Source organism: Polyodon spathula, chromosome 2, assembly GCF_017654505.1.
Source record: "Polyodon spathula isolate WHYD16114869_AA chromosome 2, ASM1765450v1, whole genome shotgun sequence".
Taxonomy (NCBI): domain Eukaryota; kingdom Metazoa; phylum Chordata; class Actinopteri; order Acipenseriformes; family Polyodontidae; genus Polyodon; species Polyodon spathula.
Window position 1 is genome coordinate 77,087,042 of NC_054535.1, and position 23,422 is coordinate 77,110,463.

Sequence of the window (23,422 nt, forward strand, 5' to 3'; positions counted from 1 at the left end):
ACATTTGTATAGGAAGGACTCCCACAAAATACCATCTCCTGCAGATGACATCTGCACATAGGAGTACAGGGTTAGAGCTCGTCAAACTCATTCTTGTTGATACTTTCGTGTGGTTATAGATATCAGATCATTGGAATTTAAAGGAAAACACAGTGAGTAAACACGCCAATTAAAGCTGCAAAGTCTTTGATAAAGGAAGTCAGAATGTTTATTAGAGTTTTCATCAAGTGCGTGTTTAACTATGCATTTATATGCTAGTAATTTCAAACAATAACCATTTGTAATACATCTCTAAAACCTGTCAATGTCAAATAAACTATTATTATTATTATTATTATTATTATTATTATTATTATTATTAGTAGTAGTATTTAACTTACCCATACACAGCTTTCAGATCTATTTCTTTATTTAACCGAAACTGCTCGGAATTATTGGGTGTGCCTCTTAGGGTATCACAGGGTATCACAGGATAAGTGGCACTTCTTCCTTTGATTCATTGGTGCAGCAGGATAGCACATATTACTGGAATGGAAATGCACTCCTGTGCCTGTTTGAAGATAGGAGACACAATTATTGAGGTACTGTATGTTCAAACTATTGGAGCTCTTCACAGACAGTTATAGGAGTTTTGGGAATCTACAATTAAAGCTAGGCATGATATCAGACATGACAATGTTCATAGACGTTTGTTTGATGAATCTCTTAAGCATTAACAAGAATCTACCCCAGACAGCCTAGGTAGACAAAAGAACCAATGTTGGGATAACATTACATCATTTGAGCAGCCCCTGACAGGCAAAGTAACCCAGAACCAGATGTTCTGAAAAATGACAAACCATATCTAAGATTATTATTTTTTTTATTTTTTTTAAGTTGAAACAGGTAATGTTTTTATTAAGAATTAATAGCAATGCTAACATACAGATACATGCACTGCTTTTACCTGCGTGCTAAAGATATAAACATGTTGCCAATACAGTAATTTCTTTAATTAATTAAATATAATGTGACATCTTTGACTGTAGGCATTTGGTAGCTGGTAAGCACTTCAAAGTCACTCAAGATTTATGGGAGGCATCTGCGGAGTAGGCCAATTGCCGTAGGGATCCCAAAAGAAATCTCAGTCTCATTATTTCAGTCTACATCCATTTGTAAGCTGTCAACTTGATTTCACTTGACCAAGGCAAGTCAACCAGCTACAAGGCAAATAGAAAAACTTTCATGCAGACTTTAGAAAAATGATATTCTTTTAGTGAGAACATTATGAAATATAATGAAGTCACTCACCAATTCATCACTTCTAACACCACAGCAAATGTGCGTGTGTGGGAATGTGCTCCATCATGCCAAGGCATTAATGGCCATGCACACTTTCACTGACAAGTAACCAAAATTGACTGTGAGAAAGTTGCATTCTTCCAAGTTAAAAGCATTGAGATGCTAACCACAATTTCGAATTTACCTTCATATTGGAGGAGAATGTGTGTGTTTAATAAATTATTCAAACTACCAAAATTGTGCCTTTGCATTGCATATTTCTACTTCCCTCAAGTGAAAAACATTAGGCTCAACTTTGCTGTATGAACCAAAATTTAGAGAATTTGATATGCAACTGAAAACTAAGTACATTCAAATGGAAAAATATAATGAGTTTGAAGCAAAGTATTAACTTGTTTAAAATACAAAATAAAATCAACTTCTGCACCTTTAAATCTGAGAGTACAGGCAATTCCCAGTGTCCACAGAGGCATAGAGATCTTTTACAACAATCTGGTTCCCTTCACTGCATCCCCTGCTGTCCTGTTTCTGAACTACATAGACCACCAACCAAGATCATAGCTTAAAGAATTCTGCATGTTTCTGGAAGCTTCCAGTACTGATAGATAGACCCAATGATAGGTATATAGCTTTTACATTAAAAATTCTGGAATATAGCACTACAATTTAGAGCATTATACATCCTGAATGTTCAAATACTGATAAAATAGCAATACAATGTAAGTCATTCATAATAATTTCAAAATGTTCTAATACCAATAAATGAATTTTAAAAAATCACTGCAATATTGAACCACGCAGTCGCTCTCCTTATTCATGAATCATCAAAAAAAAAAAAATTTTAATAATTCATGAGGGTTGAGGCCCTATCTTTTATAGGATGAATGCAAAATGAAGCCCCTCAAGTTCATCTACACTGTTTTGCTAGACTATGGTTTTTAAGTGAGGTATTTAGACTAAAAGTTGCAACTGTTTATTTCATACAAAACATTCTTGTAACACCCATTACTCACTTTATTCTGCAAATAACTTGAACTGAATTGAAGATAAAAATTCATAAGGCAAAACAAACAAGGCATACAAATAAACACAAAATATGCAATGATATAAATTTTGGGGATTATTATTTATTTTCCCCTATTAGCAATATTGGATAAGGAAATTCCAACTGGTTGTGTCCACAAGGGGCTCACCTGATATGGGTGTGACCGCATGGTGTGCAGCACTGTGCCCACGAGGGGCTCATCTGATATGGGTGTGACAGCATGGTGTGCAGTACTGTGCCCACGAGGGGCTCATCTGATATGGGTGTGACAGCATGGTGTGCAGTACTGTGCCCACGAGGGGCTCATCTGATATGGGTGTGACAGCATGGTGTGCAGCACTGTCAGGAGAGTATCCTGGCTGTACCAAGTTGCTGATCTTCGCTGGGGTTTCCTGTGGGTTAGGAGGACAAAATATGAATAAACTGTTTTTTACACACTGACATACAGCGGACTAGCCAGGAGACCAGTGAGCTCAAGTGATAATCTGAGTTGTTATCCTGCAAGGTTCAGCAGCTCAACATCCACTGACAACCTTCATTTCAATTACCATCCACAGAAAGTACAACCTTCTTTATGCTGAAGAAACTTAGTCATGAAATGATAAATGTTTAGTTTAATAAAGAAACAACCATTCGCCCTTGGATACATTATAATAAACATACACCTCAATTTGCTCATGAAAGACCTTTTATCTGTTGCCAGACCAATATTTTGAAATTTCAAAATCATTGACTCATCAGCCCAATTTAAAAAACTACGAAGTTAAACACCTAAAGAAATGCATGTTGCTAGAAATATTAAACATATATGTATGTATGTTTATATAATTAAGAAATCTAACAGTTAAATCTAAAAAAAATAATTACCATCAAATGTTGCTTTTATTTTATGTTATACCAGTACTGGTATTCATTGTAGTGATGTAACATACTGTATTATAGCTGGCGTGTGATATAGAGAAACATGACATATCCTACTCGTAATGCTATACATTGTAAGTGGTAATTGTACAAACTGATTTTATGTCTAAAGAAAATGTTTGATGCTTTTCTTTGTATCTACTCTAAGCTACTCTATATTGCTTTTCCTCCCCCTGGAGCTTATTCTTTACATTTACAAGCATCATGAATCATTGTTCCTGCAGCTGGTCTAAAACAGCAAACCTGCCTGTATCCTCCAAGATGGGACGGTGTTTAAATGGTTTTGCCATATCCTGCAGGACAGGCATTGCCCCTGTGTGTCAACTTCTTTTCTCACCTTACCTTGACACAACTTGTCTGAGAGGAATGTAAGGGATGGGTGTGATCTTCCCTCACCAGGGTTATAGGAAGTTAAATACCAAACACATGATGGTTTGAACTGTTCTCGCCCTTAGTCTCCACCCATCAGGTCGTGGCTTACTTGATTTTTCATACAGTGTTTTCTTTTAAGATAAGCTGTTAATATGAAAAGGAAAGCCCATCTTAAAGTTAATGGGTATACCAGAGGTTTTTGACATGCTTTGTCACAGGAGCTGATTAATTATTTAATGCGTATGTCTTTATTTATTTTTTCCAGATGATTAGCTGGCAGAGTTTGATTTTAACACTGTTGCCAAATGACATCTAACATAGCTGAACGTACAAAATATGAAGAATTCGAATCACTTACACCAACAGTAGTGCACTCCATTTGAAAAGAATACTGTTTTCTGAAATACTATACTAAATCATAGTTCCCTCCAATTAGCAATAATTGTGTGTGCTGTGGGATTTATGCATTGGAAGTGTGAATACAGTATGAGCTTTTTTTTTTTTCAGTGCTGCTATATTAACACACGAACACGTTTGTCACTGGAAAACAGGCTTATTCAATCGTGATGACATAGGTTTCAGTTTTAAGGATACTGGTATAGTTTTTCTATTTTATTTTAGTTTGCATTAAATTGCTTAAAACCAATTCTCCATAGTACAGTATGCCTGATTGTAAAATTTCCATTGTTAAATCTTTCACCACAATGAAGACTGGAAAGCAACATTTGCAGATATATTCGAAACAAGAGGTTACTTCTTGTATAACTTTTGCAGAAGAATTTGTCAGGGGACCACTACGATCAATTGCCCTCTGCCCCTTAGTAATACAGGGTATGTATACTGCAGCTAGGCACTGTTACCAGACACAGCCTGCAGAGGTTGGTGCAAATTGCATCCCAGACATGCGTTCTTTAATATAATAATATGGATTTCCATTTAATTTACAGTTGGGACTCTTCAAACCAGGCTACATAGTAATACTGTACCTCAGTTGCCAAGTTCTGCTGTATCAAAGGCACCACAAATGACTAAACAAATACATTTTTATTTGCAGTATTGTTTGCCCACTCTTCCATAGACTCCTGAAACTAGTCCACAGAATGCATCCCCTTTTCGTATTGTTTATAAAAGCTAGCATCATATAATTTGATTTTGGTTTGGTCTGCGTCTCTCGTGAGAAGGGCAGAGATCACATTTCAGTCACTCTTTAGTTGTTTCCTGTCATGTCTTTCAGCTGACACTGTGCCACCCTGTTCCTTTAGGCCTTTTTACAGCAATCTATAACAGTAGCTTATTTTCCCATGGAGTAAACTCTGTTCATGGACAGATGTCCAGGAAGGGAATTAAAAGGATTTCAGTCCTTTCGTGCAAAGAAACTGCACTAAATGCTTTTGTTTAAAAAAAAGAAAAAAGCTGTACAGGTGCTGATAAAGCACAATTATCAACAGCAATTTAGTATTTTTGAGGCTTATTTTACTTTTTAGTACTCAATATGGTGCATTACAAATAAACAGCTTCAAATGACACATTCATTGTTGTTTGTTTACTTATCTCATACTTGTTGTATGATGCTTGCCATCATTTTGATTAGTTATGGGGTCTGTTGATCCAATACTAAGATTTACCTCCGTTTGCCGTTAACAAGCTTTGGGCTTGATAAGATAATCCTTTTAGTTGCCTACGTACCTACATGTTCTTCCTGTAAAAGTCAACTTGTCCAAGCAAGCTCAAAGCCAGGTGTAGACCCAGCATTCATTTTCGTGATGAAGGACAAATAATAACATTTGTAGAGTAAAGTCTAGAGCACAGCAATTGCCATTTAAGATATAAATAAAATGGATGTCGCAAAATCAGCTACAATTGATGGCAATTAAATAGTATAATTAACAGAATTATCTACGGGCCATTTTCTCATTCTTCTCTGCAGATCATGTGTGTATTTTTATCACACAGTCTTCCTCTACAGTAGTGCATTCTGTATCTAGTGCTCAAGTGTGTCATAAAAATCATATGCCCAGGTTTACAATGCTTAATTGTGCAGCCTCAATGGCTGCCAGCCAGATAATCAGCAGACTGTGAGCATGGGACCCATAAGATATTACATGTGCGTCTTATTGATTATTGAAGGAGCTGGCAGTAATTGTCTGCCTATTGCTATATGCCAAAAAAACATTTTCATATGGGATAATGACATTGCAATAGTATTAATAAACTTTGTACTGTATTTATTTATTTTCTAAAAAAAAATATATATATATTTTCTAAAAAAAAAAAATGTGTTACTTTCTAAAAGCTAATTTACAGTGTGTTTAAAAACATGCTTTTACTTATAATTGGACACAAATAAAATGTTTCACTTCAAAACCTAAACTTTACATTTCGGAAACCAGTACTGTATAATTCCATATTTTTTCTAGTTTGCAATGAATCCCACACATTGTTTTTTCTCTTTGGCAAAAAGTAAACAAGACATCAGTTCAATTTCTCATTCAAAAGAGAATGCCTGAAATTGTCTCATGCCGCACCTGACTCTGAACTTGAGTATAGTAGTCCTGGAACAGAGCACAGTGCTTTACCAAAAAGGATTCATAGTGCTTTATGGGCACTATGAATCACCTAAAAGTGCTTTAAAGGATCATCTCTGCATAACTTAGAAAATTAAACAAGATAAAAAAAAAATCCATAGGGAAATTGTTGACTGAAAGGGCTGATGCTTATTAGATTTACATAACTCCAGTCAGGTAAATGTTGTCTAAAATAACAAATGTACTAAAATAGTGTACACATACTGCATTAGGTGTCCTAAACCTACAATACAGCTTTATAATATTAACTGAAATGGGTTTTATCTTTTTTATGCAAAATAAACATCCCTTTTTAATTAATCCTAAACCATTGGTATTATACTTATTTGTCATGTAAACTAATTATAAGCTTAAAAACCTTTCTTAGGCTTTTAGAAAGTCTGTATTTAATAATTAGCCTTTATGAGTTCTGACTGTAATAAAACATTGACAATGCGCCAGTTATGCAAATCAAATTGCATTGCAGTGCTAACTTGAATGGAGAATTGTGTGACTAGCATCCGTTCCGAAGCCTTTGTCTTATTTTTATTGATGTTTGTTATAAATAAGTCACGCTTTTCCCCAGTCCAAATGCCAAATGCAAAACTATTGCAACTCTTTTTTAGATAACCTTTAACCCTATGTTGTCTAACACCACTTTACTTTTCGTTTGATGGCCTATACAGAAAATACAATACAATAATAATTTTACAACGGTATCAAAAACTATGGCCCTCAAACTGCAAAATAAGTATTTATAGTGCAATGTTCTTGGAATACAGTGGACACATGCACTGCCGTATTCTTCTTGATGATGAGGAATCTGGATAACTAAGAATAAGCAGAATACATTTAAATAAATAGCCGTAAAGGTAGGGATTCTAAAATAATTCCCTTTATGTATTTATTTTGAAACTGGCCAGAATTTCCTTGACTTACTTTTATAGTTTAGAATCTTTTTCTAATGTTTTTTTTTCTTTCTTTCTTTTTTGCATAGCAAAGCAAAACAGCAGGTTGTTGCTGCAAGTTTTATACTTGGGGAAAGCTTCAGGAAGAGAAGGATTTCCTGGCAGGTCAATCACTGAGTTGATGTTAAGCAATGGGAAAATTGTGAGGCAGGAATTCCTCCTCAGAAAGCAGCGTTGAAGAATAGGGAACAATGCTGTGAAAAGCTGCCAACACCCAGGTCACTGCTGACAGACACAATCAATCAGCGAGGACTTGCAATGGAGCAGCACGTCCAATACTTCCAGCGGAACATTCAAGGTGTCAAGTTCTCAGGGAGGATGTGCTGGTGTCCCAAAGTTTAGCACAACATTTAATCAGTAAGGTGCAGCATTGGCCCCTTTTTGAATACTGGTCATTGTTATCAACTTTGTTGAACAGCTCTTTTTTTATATTTGTCCCTTGGCCTTTATATTTGTTTTAGAATTCATTTTTCATAATTGTTGTGGCTGGCTGGAACAAAAAGATTAAATTACACTCTTATCAGAATAACGATTCTTTCATGGCTTACAAGGCAGGATTTTCAAAAAACAGTGTTATTGTATCGGACTTGTGGTATAGTAATGAGAGCTTTTGTAGCAAGTGATTTTCAAACAAAATGTGTCAATTAAATCAATCCATTAATGCTCTGACGTTGATGCGTTGATGAATGCATTTCTCCATTTCTCGTTAAAAAGCTCAATTGCCTCATGTCACCTACATCACTTCCTGTCTCAATGAGTTTTGGGGAACGAAACCCAATTTAGCAGTATTACTTTGACTCTTAAATACCGTTAATATTTTATCCAAGATAAACTGCAATTTCTGTACTAGACTTTCAAATCATAACTGAATAATTATAAACCACAACTACTGTACCAACAACTTTGTTCACTGAAGGATCATATATAAACAACAGACAATCTCAAAATTATTCTTCTGTTGTATCATTCTCTTTTACAAACCTTCCTTGATGTAGTGAATACTTGGATTTATTTAGTACTGCGCAGCAGTCTTTTCTGTTTCCTTGGTCCAGGATCCTATACTTGCTTCTCCACAAACAAAATGGCCGCCTGGTCCCTTCCAGTGCTTCCCTCGCCTCCTCTTGCTTCCTGAACTTTCAGTTTTATGGTGGGAATAATCAATGGTGTCTGATAACATGCACCTGGCCATCGTTCCAGGCCTGTGAAAAAACAATTAAAACAAAATAACAGCACACACACTTAAGCTAGCTATTTGAGTCTCCCTTTGGTTAATTAATATAACAGTTAAAAAACACACATGTACAATATAAATAACAATAAATAGTGTCATAAAATACAATAAAACAGTAAACAACTATTATATAAAAAAAAAAACGTACTAATTATAACCATAAAAACCATGTGTAATATATTATTTTTGGTCACTTGTGACATAAGCCCAGACAGTTAGAAAGTGGAGAAGTGAAATGTGAATACAATGTGAGGTTAAATGATCAAAGCATAATTTTATTGCCACTTATTCAATGTTTTAGAGTTTGTGAGGGGAGTCATGATTTCACAGGTGGGTACTGCTGAACATTGCTTGCTGTCTATTGTATTTTTGCAGAATGAAAGGTCATATAGGTTATTGGTGAAATATTCAGAGTAAATGCTAGAAAGCTGTATGAGAATGTTACTGCAGGCATGGGAATTGTAATTATCACTCGAATCTGCTGTAGAAATGGACAGCAGGGTAAAGGTTAAAATGAGCAGAATCAGGAAACATAGCTACATTGCATGACATTGTTCTATTCATAGCATACCTATACTACACCTGCTTGTGCACAATGAGGTCGTTTAGAATAAAAGGGTAGCTATGTTTAATATATTGCACTGTCCTTACTTATTAAAGAGTGCAATCAGCAACTCCAATTACATTTGTAAATAACTGTTTTCTGTACTAGAAGTCTTACTGTGTGTAGAATGTGTTAAATATCTTGCCATTAACATCTTCTTTCGGTTCTCAATTCTGCCCCCAGATTTGTTATTGCCGAATGATTGTTTAATAATTTGATCTCCTGACAAACTGCATGCTTGTTCTTGGCCAAAACATACTGATGTCTTGTCACTAGGTTGTGTAATGTCTGAAGTTTATTCAATATATGTATGTTAATGAATCTAATAGCATGCTCAACTTCACAGAAATTAAAATGCATTTGGCAATTGCAACCTGTTTTTATTTTGTTTTACTTCAACATAATTTTTTTAAAAAAGCCTCAAAGCTGTGTGATGTTATAAACATGCAAAATTAAACAGTTGTGGAATCTGCTATTAATAATATGTGTAAATGTCACTGTCCCACAGGGACACCTTCGGAAGGGACGTAAATGTCTTTTGGGAGCATTTAAATGCAAATTGCATTAAAGAAAAGCTAGCTTTCCAAGTTTAAAAAAAGGTTGCAAACAAAAACACAACATGACTTCCTTTATTGCAGTCACGTACAGACTAAAAATATATATTTAAGACACTTGGCCTGTTGTCAGAAGTATTTGTGAGCTGCAGGAAACTCGTTGTCACCGAAATGTCACACTTGCCCCACTGTTTTTAGTATTACTGGATATTTGACCTGCTACGCTAACCATTCATTTGAGTAACAGCAACTGTTTTTAACCGTGTTGATGAACCAGGGATGATGTATTAACCTTTGTCAACCTCTTTACAATAAAAAGGAGCATCTTGACTCAAAACCACCAAGAACAGTTGTTACTAACGTAACACTGTTGTTAGTACGACATTACACTGATTGTTACAAAACACACTACCATGTGACATGATAGGTCATGTTAATCAAGGGTTAGGCCAGAATATAATTTGCACCTGTTTATTTATTACACACTTTACACAAATATCAGAGTCTTAGAGTCTGACTTTTGTTGGAAACTAGTAAGGGATTATTAATAAACTAATGCCAAACCAACATTCAGGAATAAATTATAGTAAATTAATAGTATAGTATAAGCATAGGAAAACTGCAAAAAAACCGTGGTAAACTTTTTGAAGGGTACTGTCACTCACCAGATTTATAACATGTACATTGTATTTCTCCTTGTCCAACAGGTTTATTTTCCTTTCCCAAATGGCATCCATCTATCAAAACCTCTGGCTTTAGAAATACAAATGTGAATGTTGCATTAATGTGGAAGAGGTTCAGAGTGAATCCATGACCATACACACCACAAACAAATCTTAACCATCACACAAAATAGCCATTCTTTTGCTTGAGCAAATATAGAGATTTTAAACTTGTCTAAACTTGTCTCGTCTTCTTGACAGGGGTCAGAATAGGTGGAAAATCTCACACTACCCATTACACATACTGTAACTAGACTGGGGCTTCTCAAACCTGATCCTGGGTAGCCCCTGTGCCTCCTAGTTTTCATTCCAACTGAGCTCTCAATCACTTAACCAGACCCTTCATTGAACTAATAATTTGCTTAAGTAGACCATTTTACCTCTTTTCAGCTCCTAAACAGATGCAGATTTCAAGTTAGCTTTTACATTTTATAAGTAACTTGAAGTCTGCAACTGTTTAAGAGTTGAAAACAATTAAAAAGGTCTATTTAAGCAAATTATTAGTTCAATTAAGGGTTTCATTAAGCAATTGAGAGCTCAGGTGGAATGAAAACCAGCAGCCACAGGGGGTCCCCTGGATGGGGTTTGAGAAGCCCTGAATTGGACAGAAACAATTTACAAGGTTAATGTAAGGGCTCTAAAGTCCATCTACTGGATGTTATTTCTTATATTGCTTAATAGGGGCCATAGACTACTCCTCTTGGGTGAGCAGAAATAGCCACTCACATGTCTGCTCAAATTGCTTGAATATGTAAATAAAACTGCTCTTGTGAAAAAAAAAAAAAGTTCAGATATTGTTTAGCTGATGTATTGCAAAAGGTAGGTTTTGTTATCACTGTCCTGCAAAGGTTGAAATCTTGCTAAATTAGACAAACAACCATTCATCATGAAAATTCAATTATTCTGCTGGTAGATTATGGAAGAGAAGAATGTAGGAAATATATGATGCTGTTATTCCTGGCTCTCTTTCTAACTCTGACAATCTGACCCTTGAAAGCTTGGCTGTGCATTAATAAATCACCCAACAACTGTGCCATCCTTCTTACCTACTCCCATCCTTATTTCTTCCACACTAAGTTCACCCTTCCAGCAATTCTTAATGTGATTGATTGCCAGCACGACTCTCTATGTCATGTGATTTAGTGGACCATTTATATTCATGAAAGCCTAAAAAAGGGTCTTCTAATTGTGTACCACACTTCTGTTCATATGTCTTTTCTTTTCACAGCTAATCCTAACCATAAAACACAATTTTACCACAAATCCTAATCCTAATCTTGAAGTCCTATCATATTGCAAAATACTTCTGATGCAGTTTTATAATTGGACACAATATAGTTTTAATATTCTTGTATATAGCTGTATGACAAAGGTGCTGCTGGTGAAGCTCCCCACACACCTACTGAAAAAATCAAAACAACAGATTTCCAGAGCTGATGTTACGTTTTTACTATGACTCTTTATCTAGTTGCACCATTGAGGATATTAAGGCTCCAGTACACCACCTTATACAATATATTAGCAGTGCAATAATGTTTTGAATCAAATTTCAATTGTTAGTTGAGGTGGAAAACTGAAATTGGCTGATTACAGTAAAACGGAATAATGATAACGTTTACTGTTATGATTTTGTATCACAGTGACATCTTTTGACCATTTCTTACTCAGCTCAAAGAGCAATTCAGCTAGCATGAACTGCCTTCAAATGTGGCAACAGAGAGTTATTTTCTATTATAAAAACTGACTACTGTATGTGTTTATCTTAAACACTGCATATGCTGTGTCTAGGCAACCTTTGTATCTCTGTGTCCCTGGCAGCTGGGGGAAGTGCATAAAGAGATAGTTGGTTACATATCTTTTCTTCAGAGAGAATCCCAATGTGTTAATATTCTTTTTTTTTATGAGAAGAGACATTTAGGGAGATAGGTGGCACAGAAGGCCTAGGTTCAACTCCAGTTCAGATTACAAAGAAAATGAGTCAGGTGGTCTTATGGTAGTTTCAAGAGGATATTACTCCACATCAGAAAAACAACATATAATTTGACAAACTAATAATAGCTTTAAGAGAGACTGAGGACTCAATGACAATGGGAGTTCATGGCAGGATTGAGGTGTGCTTTTTTAGAGCTGCGAGAAGCCCTTTTTGGTATTGTAATGATCTCAGTTAACGCATCACACAGGGCGGGGCAATCCACACACAGACGGAGGGCGGGTGCAAACCCAGGACCTCTCGTACCAAAGCATAGCGTTGAAACCGCTGTACAAATGATAAAGAACAGATAGCCAGAAAACCACAAGAAAGGTTTAATATTGGTGGTGAACCCTCCAGTAGCCTTTGACTGCAGAGCTCCTGGAGCCAGAGCTGGGTTTTTTCAGCTCTGGCTCCAGATCATGGATGGTCACTGTAATATTGAGCTTTTTTATATATATCTTAACAAGGGTTGCCACTCAGGTTGATTATTCACAGCGTGCACATCAATCTGTGAATAATGAACTCTGTGACAATTTGAAATAACACATTTTTCATGTTTCCAGAGGTGACCTAGATCCAGACATTACTTAGGACAATAATGGTGTACAGAGTACAGCCCCTCCTCCATGTGTGAGCAAAGTTACAAGCCGGTAGTATGATTTTGCTTCTATGGGTGACGAGTAAAATTTAATTGGTAATTTTTAGCTTCACACCTACTTTTTTAAGGTGTTTGCCTAAGCAAGGAATATAATTGTTTTTACATTGTGAACATAGCTTTTAAATGTTTGTTTGTAATTTGACTCTATTAGAATGTTGGCAGTCTGTATGTTCTGCTTGCATGTGTTCTTCCCTGTTCAGTTATGCACATAAATGGGCTGTCTTTGTGTTTTGCACTTCATCGATGGTGGTGCAATGAATGGCCTTCACTATTATACAATAGAACTGGGAGAAGATTCAACAAATATTTAATCATTGTCTAAAAAGACAATTATAAGTAGAGCATATTGATCAAAGTCTTTACCCAAAAAATGCAATGTGCATAATGTTTAAAATAAAACTGTTAGTGTTCAAAGACGATTAATTTAAGAACTCAAAGGGTTTGATTTTTACTTTCAAAGAATATTAGAAAAATTGCATTGTGTCCCAAAAGCTTCTATTTATTGCAGCTCTTTAATCCAGTGAATTATTTTGTTTCTCACCAGCTTTTTAACAAAAACAAAGCAAATCGCACACTGAAGTAAAATAATTGATAAATTGGAGTCATGTCTTGTTAGGTTGATAACACAAATGTAGTATTGTACCCCCTAACCCTTAACCCTTAACCCTACATCTAATCCTAATGGGAAATTAATTTCACTCTCTAATATAATATATTAATATTAAAAAAAAAAATTACACTGCAGGTTCAATTAATAAAAAGGCTTAGAATATACCCATAATTACAATTGTATATATACTTTAATATCAGTGTTATATCATTCAGCTCAGCAAACCTTGACTTAACACCCAATCATTACTTCACACATAATCCTATAGCCATTACCTGGAGTGTATGTATTTTTATAGTTCTAGTGAGGCTAACCAAAACACAATTTATGGATTACACCTAAAAACATGTAATTCGACTGAATGTATTTCAACCACAAAGCCAAATCCAAGACAAAGAAATAATGTATTTTGGTCTGGCTACCAGTGATAACACCAGTACTCATTTTTACTCAGTAACCGACCCATTAAATACACCACATATCTCCTCACAAAAAAAGCAGTAAGAATTTGCAGTAGTAGAATGATATTTTCAGAGTATATTATTCTAGGATATGTGTCCAAAACAATGCTGCAATTTGATATAATTCATATTTAGTGACCTTTATAAATCTTGAATTTGTTGTTGGTGAAAAGCAATATTCATTCATAGGATTTACGTTTGCATGAATTCATTGGGTCTGTTTATGAATTAAATATTAAAAGGCCTGGGAATGTGTTCTCAGAAGACAATAGCAGCATGCCTACATCGAACAACAAACAATTTCACTGGATAAAAGGAATGAATTGACAGTCTGGTCATGTCACCTCTGAAAACCACAACCCTGCACTGACGTCAAAGCATTGCAGTTTCTGAGCTCCGGGTAATAAAGGAGGTTTTTTTAGATAGATTTTCATTACCCAAAGTGTATTGGGATTGCAGAGAAAATCTAAACCTGCTCATTCTTCTTTTTTTTATGAAAGATGCCCAAAGGGAAAACAGATGTGTCTTTCTGTAAAGTCTTCCAGCCTGTCTGTAGTCCTGTAAAAATAAAACAAACAATACGGAGGAAACCTGACACTGGCTGTGGCAACCTTTCTTTCTTTCACGAATTTAACAGCATGCTGGGATCATGTTCATTTCCAAAGACATTTTGGTTTCCTAAATGCATGTTATACTGAATACTTCTGTTTAGAAGAGTAGTCAGCTCAGCTTGTATCAAGATGAACTGTGTTTTACCTCCACAATTCTTTTGTTTATGTTGCCTTACAGAGGTGTTGGAATTTCAAAGCTCCCCAGGTGAAACTCTGAAATGTGTAATTAAAGGCGGCCTCCCTTGATGTGTAGATGGGTGTATACTCGTTACACATTTACCAGCATGTTTGAGCTGTTGTCAGAAGTACAGTGTAAAAGGGCACAGATGACTGAGAAACTGTACCTATTGATGCCGTGCCTGCCTGTGTTGCTACAAAAGTTAAACAAATACCGTCTTAAATATAAGTGTTAAGTAGGAAGGTAAAGTTGGATGCTGACTGCAAATACAAAATGCAAATGTAATCACATTTAAGTCAGATGCAGTCTAAAGAAAGCCTTGTTCCATCATTACACATACAGAACACATATTATTATGCTATCAACATTATTGCTTTACCTAGTACTACCAAAGGATTTTCTGCTTCTACAAAGAAAAACATTGCTGTTTTTTTGCTGTAATAAATTTTAAAAAGCGGAGCCCAAGCAAACTGTAACTGAAGCTTTGCAACTACTTGAAAGACAACAGTTTTGTTTGTTTGTTTCATCAGAGTAGTTAAATAATTTTGTGATTTATATTAATGAACACTGTTTTGTTAGCACTACTATGATGACATTTTCTATTATAAATTGGAAATAAATTGGTTCATCATTAAACAGCATAGTGTTCAGTGAAACCAGGTATTATATTATTACAAAGACAGGTTACATGTTTTTTTTTTTTTTTTTTTTTATTACAGTCTTATGAATTATTCTCTGTGAAGATACAAATTATGAAGAAGTAATGTTTATTTTTTCTTACTGTTTTAACCCAAATTAGCAAAATAGAATTATAAATAAAAAAGGACACGACTGATTTGCTATTAAAAATCAGCTACTAAATATAATTGTAATTACAGAACTGCGTTTACAGTTTTTCCTTTCTGTTACAATAGATATATAAATACATGTTTACTTACACATAATTGCAATACTATTATGCACAGTTACAATACACTTAGGCCCAAATTTATAAAGGAGAAAAACAGACCGCATATTAGTTCAACTTCTTATTTCGTATAGAATAATTCCAGGCATATAGACTTTTCAAACTTCAGAAACAAACTTCAGAAACAATAAGTTTGATTTACTTACATCCATGGCAGTCAAACGGGTGGATAATCCTTCCATTGTTGTGCAGCAATATGTTCAGCAACAGTACAGCTGCATATAAAGTCTTCAGTTTAACTATGACTTGTATCTTCTTAAAGTCTTATACAGTTACATCTCTCCTATTTTTTATGTTTGTCTGTATTTCTTACTCTATGTATGATTTTAAAGCATATCTGTATGGTATATACTGTATGGTCAAAAAACTGTACTTGCTCTAGCTACAAACTAACGGCGTCATCTGTCCCTCTGTACTTTTGTTTTTTTTTTACCTTTTTCTTTCCATGTCAAATTTAACGATACTGCCTGAACCAGTATTGTTAAATACCAGAATGCCATATTACACAAAATACATTCTGTAGGCATTACTAAAATAATGGTGGAGGATGATTGTAATACATATTACATATATTTTCTTTAGTGCTCCTTGGAATATCGCTCCATCTTTTCTTAATCTCCTCCACCCTTCTTATAATAATGCCTATACTCTAGAAACCACTATGGGGAGACCTCTTAGGTGCTTCTTTTTATGCCATTGCATGTGTTTTATAAATTCCATTCAAGAACGCAGAACCCGTTTTATGGTCGTAAAACATGAACAATCATTTTATAAATCTGGGCCTTAATGCGTCAATATTTTTGCACCATATAACTCTAACCCTAACTGTAACCCTAACCCTAACTCTAACTCTGCGTCTATGTTTAACTAACTCTAAAAGGTAAAGTTGGTTTCTGATTGCAAATACTAAATGCAAATTTAGTCACATTTAAGCCAAATGTAGTTTATCTCTTTATAGATAGCTAAAGTAGTCTTTTTTTCTGGGGTGGTTAAGACTATAGAAAGCCTTGTTCCATCATTGCACATGCATATTATTATTATTATGATATCAATATGTTTGAAGGGTGACTAAAACTAAAGATTGAGGTTACTGATCTGAACAATCATTAACTGTTTTGTTGGATTCCCTACTGTACAAAAATATATAAAAATCATTATTGCAGACTTTGTCATGAAGATCAACAGAACAAGTACAACAAAGATGGTTCAGGTCACATATGCAAAGTGAAAAACTTCACTTTCCGATCATTTGTTTCATGAACATGGTCAAGCCAGCATGGGAAAACTACTCGTGGGCAAAAGAGACACTTCTGAAGTTTGACAACAATGAGAAAGATTCTTTCAGGCCAGCAGTGTCACAATATACAATAAAAGTTATGTTTGACAAATACAAATATTTTTCTTTTAAAAGCTATTCCTGAGTACAATCTTCATTTGTGTGATTAAATAAATGATGATGTCAGGCGTAGGGTGTCTCTTACTGTATAAGAGAAATAATTTCGCCCAATTTGTGTAGGCATCTTCTCTTTGCGGTCCTCTTGCCCAAACCGCACGAGATTAGATCTCTTACACAATAAGAAACACCCTACACACGACGTAGTAACATAAAATGGCCTAGCAAAGCGATGTTTTCATTGGTTGAAAAGGAATCCAGGTATCCCCGAGTGGCCGAACTTTTCTGGGGACCCCGAGGGGGTGTCACATTGGCTTTGACGCTCCCGAGGTGGGGGATGGGAAACCTGCAGAGATTACTCCTCATGGTAACAGCGAACCCTACTGGAAAGATACCGAACACATTCAGGGTGGATAAAAAGTAGGGCTGATCTTTGTTCCCCCTGCCCACCCACCTGTGCTATGGATTGCTCCGCGAAAAGGTGATTCTGGCTTTAGGTTTGTGAGATCTGGAAAGATACCGAACACATTCAGAGTTGGACATTCCAAATTGGGGGAAAATATGTATAAAAAAAAATAATTAGCCACTCTAAATTAAAAAAAAAGAAGAATCCAGCCCTTGCACTTTTCTCTGTACAACTACACAGGTCCAGATCTCATTACTCTCGCAATGTTGTTTTTAAACTTGGCTTCATCTGTTTTCTCACAATGCATCTCAGGCGCTGCACAACTCCCAACCTTCTTGTTTGTTTTTGTTTACATAAAACAGGAGCTAACAAAATAATTAAGGAAATCTAACCTAATATATTGTAGATTGTCAGGGGAGCATACCCCCGATAGTGTTTACCGTTACAACTGTAGCTAGTTCTCAACAGGGGACTAAGTTCTTAGGCTTGGTCAGTGAAGGAATACCATCTGGATAATTATGAAATGAGTCATTGTTTTGGGGATATTTAGCTGTCATTTAGAGTGAGCATGTGTGTTGTGTAGTAAAGATGGGTTTGGTTTGGGGTTGTGGACGCCATTGTTGTTAACAGTAAGAAGGGCAGTTAGTTTACTAATACTGACCTAGGGTCGATTAGCAGGAACCGAACAGCAAGCTTGAGTAAATCTAGGGCCATACCTGCTACAGTGTAAAGTAGTGTAGCGCTGAAAGGTAAACTTGTTGAAAAGAAAAGTGACAGTTGCCCTCAGAAACTGGTAGTCGCCTTGCGAGAAGTAATTGTGAAGCTTGTTTCAGATGGATGGTAGGCAGTTTTGGTTGCAATCAATTAACATATCCATCACTTTTTAGAACATAGATAATTACAAAAAATTACAAACTGTCTTGAAATATAGTGCACTAACAGTAAAGTGTTACGAAACTGTACATTCACAAATAGAGCGCTGTACATTATCATTACGTGATTTATTAATATTTTGGTGGTGGCTAGTCGACTGATTTGATTTTTAACTCTATGGTATTCATCAAATTAGTAATCAAGAATAGTGGTGACGCCGGGTCGACACTGGAGCAATGCGAAAAAAAAGGATTGTATCTGATTTTTTGCAAATATGTTGTGCAGCACAAAGGGGACTGAGCAATCACAGCAATGCATCCAAACATGTTCTACCAGGAAACAACAGAATGTAAAACCGAAGAGTGATGAAACACATGGTTATATTTGTAATTTTATTTCAAATTACTCCAATCTATAAAAAGGCCATTGAAATTACAAGTACATTTTTTTTGGTTGTTTTTTTTTTTACTGCGATTGCCATTGAATGAAATGAATTATGAATTAAAGATGGAATGAAAACATCAGGGAGTACGTTGCCACGGTAGAGTAGTACTTGTATTTATTTAGGTGTTCAGTCTCTTTCTCTGTGGTTATTGTGATTGAAAAAAAAACCCACAGACTCATTTTACCCAGTCTAACCTATATTTTACATATGTATGGTTCTCCATTGCCGCCTCCTGGGTTGTAGAATATCTCTCAGTTATGTGAAGAGCAGAAAGCTGTGCAGACATGCCTTAGATGTATCCTATAATGTGGGTTAACAAGCAGGCTAAATAATAAAGGTGTCTGGCTCTGTGATGTGTGTTACAGAATGGAACTGTTAAACTAGGCAACGTACAGTATGGTGTGAAGTATTTCACCAATAAAGTAAATGTTCTCTGTGCTTGTACCCGCAATCCGTGTATGGGCTCTGTTCTTTCTTCTGTGCTCTTTAACAGTGTCACAGTGTACATGTAAATACTAATTGTCGTCAAAAACTAGCTCGTCTCAATTTAGCTTCATCCCAAGTCAAATCATACAGAAGGACAGTCAGACTTAAGTAAAATCAGACAAAAGTCTTCATTAATGAAATTAAGCAAACTGTGGCAAACCAGGTTACATGCATAAATTATATATATATATATATATATTATATATATATATATATATATATATAGATATATATATATTACATATGTGTGTGGTGTGGTGTGCACACACACACACACACACACATATATATATATATATATATATATATATATATATATATATATATATATATATATATATATATATAGATATATATATATGGGAAAACTTTGCAAAATTACTGTGGATAACTTTCTGCAAACGTGTAGTACTAATAATCTGTATGGTGTGTACAATTTTGTTTTATATGCAAGTCAGCAGAACTTTGTTGTCAGAAAATAAAATTCCATTCAAATCCTTCCCACCACACCTATTTAAAGTATGTGTAATACCCAGTGTAAACAAATAACCTCAAATAGTATTACTAATACATGACACATTTTGTTAAAAATAGTCTACATTATCTTTATTATTATTACTGATTGACACAGACTACCTCATGCATATACAGTAATTATAAGAATGAGGATCAGTATGGTTTAGAATTAGGTGCTATTTTCATTTATCTGTATTAGAACATACTGTACATATTCAGTACTGGAAAGTTCCAGAATTTCTATCCAATAGACAATGAGATAAAATTGCAAAACAATTTGCAAACTCTAACTACCTAGCATTGAGTCTTGCCACCTCTAACTTTAGAAGAAAGTTTGGATTGGGCAATGGCATGAATTGGATAGAACTGGCCAATCTATACAACGTGGGAGGCAGATTTTGCTGAAGGAAAAAATATATCTACCTTTTCAATATTTATATTAATTGAATAATAATAATAATAATAATAATAATAATAATAATAATAATAATAATGGATATATATGACGGCGAAAAGCTGTATAGTTCCGTTGTCCGTTCATCCACCCAAGTGTATGGAGCATTACATTTCAGCCCTGGAGAATCGAATTGTACTGGAACATTTACTTGCCATTCTTATCAATATCATTCTGTTAGTGCCCTTGCTGCGGTGAGGGGGAGAGTCATGAACTGCCTCCACCTTGGAGAGGAGGAAGAGGGACGACCAGAGGGCAGCTGGGAGGCTTACCACAGCGCTCTTGAGGCCTTGAACCTATGCCCTGCCTGCGTGGAGTGGAGCCACTCTGAAGTCAACTGCCCCCACCTCCAGGAAGTGGAAGAAAAGGAGCACCAGTTCCCAGTGCAACAGGCAGAAGCCCCGCTGTCTCCAGCGCGAGAGGGAGAACCGCACCAGTATCCACCAGCAGAGGAAGATTGCCTGCTGTTTCCACCTTCACCAGCAGAGGAAGATTGCCAGCAGCTCCCACCTCCACTACAAGAGGGAGACCACTTGCAGCAACCACCTCCACCACCATGGGACAATTACCTGCAGCTCCCACCTTCACCGCCAGAGGGAGACTGCCTGCAGCTCCAACCGTCACCACAAGAGGAAGGACCTGGCCATTACATAGGGTGCTGAGGGGAGCACGGGAGAAAACAGCCTGGCCGCAGCAGCCGCGAAGAGGGCCAACACTGCTGCAGCCACTGCCAGAGTGGCCAACCCCAGCACCACAACTGGCCCTGATTCCATCACCAGGGGTAGAAGTGGAACTCCTGCTGTCACCTTATTGGCCAGGGGCTCCCCTCCTGCCATCACCTCCTGAGGGTCTGCACTTACCGTCGCTTTATGAGGGTCTGCTGCTGCCGTCACCTATGGCTGGACCGCTCCTGCCCTGTCCTTCACCGCCTGGGGTTGCCTGTCCCACACTGCCTGCAGCGCCTGGGGCTGCCTGCTCGCTGTCGCCTGGGGTAGCCAGGGATCACTAGCTCTGCCTCGCCTAGGATCGCCAGCTCTGCCTTGCCTGATGCCGCCCGTATACTATTGCCGAGGTATTTTCTGGAGCTGATGTAGTCAGCCTGGAGTCAGCCTACAAACTTTCTCTTCGTCAGTCCCAGCAGGTGCTCATCTATTTCACATTCAGTTCACTAACAAACATGCATCATTCTCCCCAATAGCTCGAACTAGAAACACTTTGTTTCAATAAACGCCTGCCTGCTCTGTCCAATTGCAAACAAAAAAAATCCTATTGTTTCTAAAAACATACTTATCACCCTGGACTGAGTCGACCTGACTCACTAACCCTGTGCCTTGTTTTTGTCTACATCTTGTTGGCTCCAGTCCTCTCTCCTCTCTCGCTAAACAGTAATCTGCAATCTGCAATCATAGGAGAATAGGTGCAGAAAGAGCTTTCAATACCGCACCCGTCTGCAATCAAAAGGATGAAATTACCTTCAGCTTGATTTTATTTAGTCACCAGCGTGACAAGTATTTTGTTTAAATCTTTTATTTGTTGTTGTTAATAAAAAGCTGAGTGCCATAGCATCTCAGTTTAAACCCCAGTCTGCTGTGTTGAGCTGCAGCTACTTCCTGGTCTGACGTCACCATACACGTCATCCTGTTCACAATGCCAAAGAGAGATTCAGGAGAAGTAGACACTCACAAGGGTACAACTTAGCAACAAGTAACGATGCACATAAAAAACTGATGTACTGTATTGTATCTTTCTTTCATTTTGGAAAGAGTTTTTTTCAGACCCAGTAACACCTTTGTTTAAACATTCTGTGCCTTACTTTAACAGCACATGTGTTCTCTGTTTTTAAACAGTTATTGTCTTCAGGATTGAAAGGCCTGTTCAAAACACACCGCAAAAGTCATAGTGTAGTATCACAGTTCACAGAAAGTGCAGGCATTTACTTGGAGGTTCTCACAAGAATGGTGCCCATATAAAAATGGCATGACAATAAATGTAACTTTCCTTATTACAGCAAGTGCAGGAGGATACTACAACTCTGACAGTGCGAAATTTGAAACATGTACTGAGAGAATATGCTCCCACCCAGTCCTCTGATGAAGAAAGTGACATGCCAATCTTTTATATTCAAACAAAGAACAGTGACACACAACAAGACTCACAAAACAACAACAAAAAAGACAACAGTATATTGCATGTGGTTTTATTTTTAACTTAAACAGAACAACATAATGTACTCCACATTCACCTGACATAATGATTGTGTCACTCTATATTGCTCTGGTTTGGGGTGATCTGAGTTCTTGGCAGAGACAGCACTAGTTGATTTAAACAGGACAGATCAATCTCCATTAAATGGATTTTATTAACACAGGAACAGGCCGACCACGAATCATAACTAACTCTGGGTACACATAACGTAACTACACACTCACACTGCATTGCTTATGTCATGCCTTCATATTACGGAAGCATATCCTTACATACAGTATGTGACCATTGCTGAAAACAAGCTGGTTGTAGTCTTCCCAGCTGATAGAAATGATATACAAAGATTAAGGTCTGAGTTATTCAGATGTAAGCAAAGTATAAGCAGGAGAAAGCAACTATAGCTTTTTAAGACATATGATCAAATACAGATTACCACGTTTTTTAAATATAGGAAGAGAATAATACATTAATTTGTATAAACAACAGGTATGATAAATGCTTCTGAATAGGTAAAACAAAATAATTATTGGTTGTATTCTTTTTGCATAAACAAGTATAAGCTTTTAGAATAAATTATCTATGTGCATTCTGACTCTAAGAATACATTCTATACGCTAATTGGCATTTTAATATTCAAAATTATTCTTCACAGCTTGATAAAGTAAATATTGAATTAAGTACAAGTTGTTTAACATAAACACTTAGCTAGAGTTTTAGCAGCTAGAGTTTGGGTGGAATAAGTAGTGAGAAAAGGATGGATTTGGTAAGATGTTGCTAAGAAAGAAGTGGCAAGTGCGTCTCAGGGAAGAAATGTGTTAAGAGAAGGAGAGGGAGGGGTCAAGAGTAACATCTAGGTTTTTAGCAGAAAGAGATGAAAAAGAGTGATAGAGTCAATGAATACTGAGATAGCGAGATCAGGGGAGGG

At 36.4% G+C, this 23,422-nt stretch overlaps 1 long non-coding RNA gene across 1 annotated transcript; it reads right to left on the reverse strand.

Annotated features, from left to right (window-relative positions):
• Positions 1-391: 391 nt before the first annotated feature.
• LOC121328347 lies at positions 392-21,857 on the reverse strand. Its single transcript, XR_005951672.1, has 4 exons — positions 21,153-21,857; positions 8,133-8,350; positions 2,475-2,718; positions 392-550 (listed from the first exon to the last, which is right to left on the reverse strand). It is a non-coding gene; the product is annotated as an uncharacterized LOC121328347 (long non-coding RNA).
• Positions 21,858-23,422: the final 1,565 nt, after the last annotated feature.